This window comes from Sarcophilus harrisii, chromosome 2 (assembly GCF_902635505.1).
Source record: "Sarcophilus harrisii chromosome 2, mSarHar1.11, whole genome shotgun sequence".
In the NCBI taxonomy this organism is placed as follows: Eukaryota; Metazoa; Chordata; class Mammalia; order Dasyuromorphia; family Dasyuridae; genus Sarcophilus; species Sarcophilus harrisii.
Window position 1 is genome coordinate 33,009,408 of NC_045427.1, and position 5,597 is coordinate 33,015,004.

Here is a 5,597-nt window from a genome sequence, read left to right on the forward strand (position 1 = left end):
CGTCTTCTACACACGTCTCTGACTTGGATGGATCCTCTTGGGTCTAGAACCCGGGTCTACCCTGGAAGAGCTGGCAACGGGGCAGATTGTTCAGACTTCTCCCTCCTTCCCCGACTGCAGCAGGACGGTTCGATGAGGGAGAAAATATACTCAATGTAGTGAACATTATTTGAGATTTGTTGGTAAAACCATGTTGCCTTTTAAGAACGTTACCTTGAAAGATTTAAAATTTATCCGGTCAGAAAAACTTGTAAGGGCGGTACTTAGTATACTGGGAAAGATTTATTAAATCTATTAACCCCGCCTTAAGGATTCTACAGGAAATTATAAGAAAGCCGGAACACTTTTTCCCCCTGTGGCCCTGGCATCAGCCAAGTTGGGACTACAGGAATAAACTTATTTAATTAAAGTTATAGAAATGCTAAAAAACTTCTTAGCAGATTCTGGAAGATGCGAGATTAATCATTAAGGAGTTGGCAATTAGTCATTTTTAAGATTACAGGAAGAAAAGGCTGAGACTTTGGGGTGATTCTAAAAACTCATTCTCTTCTGAAACATTTGTAAGTTTTGAGGTACCACTCTAGAACTTATTTCAAGGAAAAATAAGGATTAAATCTTATTTTTGAAAAGGTTTTTTTTTTTTAACATAATTGACAAGATTAATAGCTTCATTGTTCTGGGGCAGTGAAAGAAAATTACTTGGCAAAGAGCCCAGAAATGAAGAGAATGAAGAAAAATAGGTAAATAACAACGTTTTGATAACCCTGTCTTGACTTCCAATTGTGTCCGTGAGTGTCCTTCTACCATCATCAGGAGAGGAAAATAGGGTCTTCAAATAAAGACTAGGGTAGATACTAAAAAAAAGGAAGCACTCCGGAAAGTTTTGAGGGACCCTTCCCACAACCCCAACCACAAAGCATGTCTCACTCCCCCTAGAGTCATGGTGTATCTCATTTGTATAAATCACTAAATATGACCATTACAATCCATGTCCCTTGGTTAACGCTTCTCATCTCAGATCAGATTAAGGGAAAATAAAGACCTCATTTCTAAAATATATAAAGAAATGTACCTCAGAGTTGTACTGCCTCCACCTCTCAGATTAGCTAAGAAGGAAGGAAAAGATAATGATAAATGTTGGAGGGGATGTGGGAAAACTTGTTTTGGGGAGAGAGCAATTTGGAACTATGCTTAAAGAGTTATCAAATTGTGCATTCCCTTTAATTCAGAGGTCTCACTACTGTGGTACTGTTGGTCTCTGTATCCCAAAGAGATCATAAAAGGGAAAAGGACCCACACCTGTTAAATGTTTGTAGTAGCCTTTTTTTGCACTGGCAAAGAATTGGAAATTGAGTGGATGCCCATCAGTTGGGGAATGGCTAAATAAGTTACGGTATATGAATGTAATGGAATATTATTGTTCTATAAGAAATGATGAACAAGCTGATTTCAGAAAAGTCTGGAAAGATTTATATGAAGTGATGCTGAATAAAGTGAGCAGAACCAAGAGAACTTTGTAAACAGTAATAGTTTATATAATGATTAACTGTGATTGACTTGACTTTTTTTTTTTTTTTTTTTTAACCAATGAGATGATTCAAGACAACTCCAATAGACTTGCGATAGAAGGTACATCCAGAAAGAGACTGAGCATGGATCAAAGCATAGTATTTTCATCTTTCTTCTTGTTTTTGTTTGCTCCTATGTTTTATTCCCTCATTGAGCTGATTGTTCTTGCTCAGCATGACAACTATGAAAATATGTTTAGAACTGCACATGTTTAATCTATATTGAATTGTTTGCTGTCTTGAGGAGGAAGGGAAGGAGGGAGAAAAATTTAGAACACAAAGTTTTGCAAAGGTGAATGTTGAAAACTCTCTTTGCATGTATTTGGAAAAATATTTTCAAAAAAACTAATAATGATTTAAAAAATACAACCTAGAATTTTGTCAGAAAATAAAAGCAAGTTCATTGGACTTATAGTTTCTTGAATCTGCTCTTGCTCCCTTTTGGAAAATTTAGACATTATTGTTTTTCCTGCTGCTTCCACAAGGTCTAAGATGCCCTCTTGTCCTCAGGGCCTTATTTTCACATGGATTGATACCTAGACATGCAGAAGAGAAATAGTATAATACAAAATTTTGATTGATATATTGATAAACTGATTATTCTGGATTCTTCAGGAGGACTAGAAATGATGTATTCACAGGGGGAGTCCAGGATGAGCAGAGCAGAGGTCATCTCTGTGTGATGACTGTTTGTTTGACAATATAGAGTAGTCTGGAGATACAAAATAAGTTGGGGGGGGTTTCCATATTCCATCAAAACATCTCATCTAAACTGATTTTGGTCATGATGATTAAGCAAATAGGATAGAAGTCCCCCAGTCAGCATTCTTGTAAACTTTATAACTTCATCTTGTGAACTTCACTTTATAACAAGTGAACTTTATAACGGATTAATGAACAATGAATAGTGACCTTATATTTGTAGTTTACAATTTGAGGTCTATTATGAGAATCTATCTTACTTAATTCTCCCTATGTTAAAGAGTATTGATTTATGAAAAAAAATTAATATTTTATTTTTCCCATTGTATGATAAAACAATTTTAACATTCTTTATTCACATTGAGTTTCAACTTCTCTCCCTTTTTCCCCTCACCCTTCATTGAGAAGGCAAGCTAACTTGACAATAGGTTATATATTTATAGTGATGCAAAGCACATTTCCAGGCAAATCATTCTGTGAAACATACAAATACACACATACAAAATCCTCAAGAAAAATAAAGAAAAAGTATTATTAATGTTCATTATGGTTCTATCAGTTCTTTCCCTGGACATGGACAGCACCTTTCATCATAAGTCCTTCAGAGGGGCAGCTAGATGGTGCAATGGATAGAGTACCAGCCCTCAAGTCAGGAGGACCTGAGTTCAAAAGTGGCCTCAGACACTTAATACTTCCTGGCTGTGTGACCCTGGGCAAGTCACTTAATTGCCTCAGCAAAAAATAAAATAAAGTAAAAGGCTTTCAGAATTCTCTTGAAACATATTACAGAGAATAGCTAAATTATTTAAGTAAATCATCATCCAATATTGCTGTTACCATATGCGATATTCTTCTTCTGCTCATTTTACTTTCCATCAGTTTGAATAATTCTTTCTTTCTAGGTTTTTCTGAGAGCATCCTACTTATCATTTCTTATAGTACAATAGAAGTAGATCAGATTGTTTAGCCATTCCCCAATTGATGGACATCTACTCAATTTCCAGTTCTTTACCACCACTAAAGAGCTTCTATAAGTATTTTTATTTTAATAGGTCTTTTTCCTTTTTGCTCTTTTTAATCTCTGGGAATACATGTAATTTTTATATTAAAATAAGTTGACAAGACTAAATATATTACTGGATGAGTACATCACTATACTTGCTAACATTCCCTTATGAAATCATACCAAAGTTGTTAAGGGACAGGTCAATTCTCTGAGAGCCTCCACAGCTGTGGATCATAACATCTGAAGGAGCTACAAGGCAACCTTTGCTGATACAGGTGTTGCGGATTGGGAATAAGATAAATTGAAGGCAGAGGGAAGAGGAGAGAGGTCAGACAATGCAACTGCCTCTCAGTGAGAGAGTTTAGAGAACAGCAACGGCCTGTCATCCTCACACAAGAAGAGATCCATTCTGGGTTGGATCTTCAGCAGCCACTATCAGGTAGCTCCTGTATATTCCAATATATGGCACCTGAACATGGGGTAAGAATCACAAGAAGAACCAGAGCTGTTCGTGAGAAGGATCCTTTCAGAGTTAAGGAAGAACAGTTGGACATAGAAGGCTATTCTCATTGTATAGTGGAATGGGGAGGGGGGGGAGGCGAATTAATTATTTGGGCTTGTTTTTTATTTCTTTTTTATTCTGAATTTAACAGACCTTCCTGAAAATCCTTTCCATATACAAAGAAACAGGATGTGCAGGATCCAAAATGTCAATTATATTTAACTTATTTTTATGCCTGTGTGTATAAAACTTGAACATATGACTTTAAAAGCTAACCAGTTTTCCTTTTGAACTTTTTTAGTTGGGGTAATTAAATGGGCCAACACATTGAAGGGCCGAGCCAGGAGACTGATGAGAGACTTAAATGCCTGTTCTGACTATAGTCCTCTTCTCCACTTGAAAGTTTGCCTCCAACAACACCTGCTACAACCAGGCAGAGGTGATAGTGCTGCTTGAATTCCTCAGTGTGTGGATCATGCTGTGGGGGGAAAATAACCTCAAAAAATGGGGAATTGTTAAGGGATAGGTCAATTCTCTGAAAGCCTCCAAAGCTGTGGATCATAGCATCTGAAGGAGTTGCAAGGCAGCCTTTGCTAACACAGGTGTTGCAGACTGGGAATGAGATAAATTGGAGATTTATTCGTTTAGCCTCTCAGAGAGGTTGGAGAACAGCAAATGCCTCTGTCTCCTTGTATCATCCTCTCACATCCTTTCACAAGAGGAGATCCATTCTGGGTTGGATCTCCAGCAGCCACTGCCTGGTGGCTCCCATGTATTCCAACAAAAGTGATTGCTACTGATTGGAATAAATAGAATCCATTTTTTCACTACTGTAATCACTCCTGACTGTTAGTGACTCGGTTTGGGGTTTTCTTAGCAAAGATACTGGAGTTGCTTTACCATTCCCTTCTCCTCATTTTAGAGATCTGAGGCAAAAAGGGGTAAGTGACTTGTCCAATGTAGTATGTCTGAGGCTGAATTTGAATTCAGCATTCTAGTCATTGAGCCCCCAGCAGCCCCAAGCTCTACTAATCACAATCATGACTCAAGCCAATTTCAAAGGTGATATGATTAAAAATGTTTCTCCGCTCTAGAGAGGTGAGCTCTAAATGCAGAGTGAAGTATGTTTTTTAAATCTTTACTTCATTTTTGTTGTTTTGTTTCGTTTTACATTTCTAGCCCCCCTCACTCTCTCTTCTAAAGCCGTTGTTGTCCAGTGTCACCAGAGTCAAGACGACTGGGTGATGACTCAAGATGCAGTGGAAGACTTCGGTGTCTTCAACGTCTAGCAGCTTTGGCGCTCCATAGCGTTTGCCTCGCCCTCCTTCATGGCGGTTGGAATATTGTTCTCTTCTGCCCACTGGCCAGGAGAACTCTTTACAGAGATAGACACGCCCTAATTTGGTGTGTCTATCCTACAGCATCCTACAGCACCAAGACACAGAAAGATGCCAGGAGCCGAGGCCCTCTCTAAATTGAGCTGCCCCGCATTCCGGCTCTACTATAGAGGGCACAGCTCCTTGGGCTGGCCACGCTGTCCCAATGCCAAATGTACAGACTTGCCAGAATTCACAGGGGCGAGACTTCACAAGATGGTCAGAAAAAGACCACCAAGGGCACTCTCGGTCCTTCTTAACTTAAGGATTGATTTTTGACGTGGAAGACACTGGCACAAGCTCGTCCAGCACGGCCTGCCCTCATCGAGGAAATGTTGCGTTCTATGTGAGAAGCAAAATTGAATTAGCCCAAAGGAACTACAAAGTCGGAGAAGCAACCCTGAATGTTCACACTGTTGGCGTCCAACCTGTGAGACCCAGTC

At 38.8% G+C, this 5,597-nt stretch overlaps 1 gene segment (V, D, J or C); it reads right to left on the minus strand.

Moving 5' to 3' along the window:
• LOC100935631 overlaps positions 1–5,597 on the minus strand; it is an 824,790-nt gene that overhangs the window by 582,806 nt on the left and 236,387 nt on the right.